The sequence below is a fragment of the Etheostoma cragini genome, chromosome 23, assembly GCF_013103735.1.
Source record: "Etheostoma cragini isolate CJK2018 chromosome 23, CSU_Ecrag_1.0, whole genome shotgun sequence".
NCBI classification, from domain to species: Eukaryota; Metazoa; Chordata; class Actinopteri; order Perciformes; family Percidae; genus Etheostoma; species Etheostoma cragini.
In genome coordinates, this window is record NC_048429.1 from 732395 (window position 1) to 733759 (window position 1365).

The following is a 1365-nucleotide window of genomic DNA, read 5'->3' on the forward strand; positions in this document are numbered from 1 at the left end:
TTGTGTCTCAGAGTGTCCCCTGACTCTGGCGGTCCAGCTGGAGGAGAGCTCGGACTTGATTAAAGTCCTGCGCAGCGGAGGCGCCCACCTGGACTTCAGGACCAGGGACGGGATCACGGCGCTGCACCGGGCCGTGCTCTGCAGGAACAGCGCTTCGCTCACTGTAAGAAAACAACGACCTACGACCTTTTGTGTTGACTGTTCCTACTTAGCACTAAAACTGACTAATTAGTGTGAAGGTAGTCTCAAGTGGGTTAGGGTCAGGGTTTAGGGTTTAGGGTTTTTATAGAGAGAAAGACAGAGAAAGACCGACTCGAAGGGTAGCACTTTAAAGAAAAAGTTTGAATGTGTGGTGTCGAAAATAGCCACGAAAGGCAGCGCTAGATCGGCTTAATTAGTGAGAAGGTAGTCTCAAGTGGGTTAGGGTCAGGGTTTAGGGTTTAGGGTTTTTATAGAGAGAAAGACAGAGAAAGACAGACTCGAAGGGTAGCACTTTAAAGAAAACGTGTGAATGTGTAGTGTCGTTGAATAGCCACGAAAGGCAGCGCTAGATCAGCTTATTAGTGTGAAGAAGAGTCCAAGGACACGAAGGGTAACGTCTCTAACAATAGAGTCGTGGAGGGTAGAGACACTGAGGGTGATCACGAAAGGCAGCACTAGCATGGACTAACTAGGGTGAAGGTAGTCTCAAGTGGGTTAGGGGGTTATGTTTAGAGGGTTAGGGTTAGGGGGTTAGGGTTTGGGTTTTTATCTGTCTTAATGTTTTTATTTTTAACTGTTTGTACTTCTGTTCAACTGATTTTGTGGAACTCACTTTAAATTGAACCGTTAGCGACCATGTGACCGGCAGCTAACGCTAACTGGTCCCTACGTTACGTTATAAGCGATTGGTAACCTAGCAACGGCGATTATGAGCTTGTCCTCAGATTGATGAGTTTTGGTGGGAACCAAAGTTCACATTGTATGTTTCTCACGGGATCAGCCAGCGTGAAGGACGTCTGTATTCTGATTGCCGGCTGGCGTTAGCCCCTGAACCGCGTCAGAGCTGATTAGCATAAAGTGGGAAAATTTAAACTTTCTAATTGACGCTCTAAACGCCCGAAAACGCGACTTCCGGTAACTTTAGACGCTCCAGTCGGCGCCGCTGTGAAAGTCCGGTAGGGCCAACGCTGCACTGAATGCTGTCCCGTCCCGTCCTGGTTCCTAGACTATGCTGGACCTCGGAGCGTCTCCGGACTACAAGGACAGCAGAGGTCTGACTCCCCTCTACCACTCCGCCATGGTGGGCGGCGCCCCCTACTGCTGCGAGCTGCTGCTGCAGGACCACGCCACCATCGGTACGGAGGCTGTGTGTCTGTGTGTGTG

At 50.0% G+C, this 1365-nt stretch overlaps 1 protein-coding gene across 1 annotated transcript in view; it reads left to right on the plus strand.

Moving 5' to 3' along the window:
• The window catches only part of LOC117939059 (SH3 and multiple ankyrin repeat domains protein 3-like), a 27405-nt gene that overhangs the window by 12352 nt on the left and 13688 nt on the right, over positions 1-1365 (plus strand). The window lies entirely within an intron of this gene.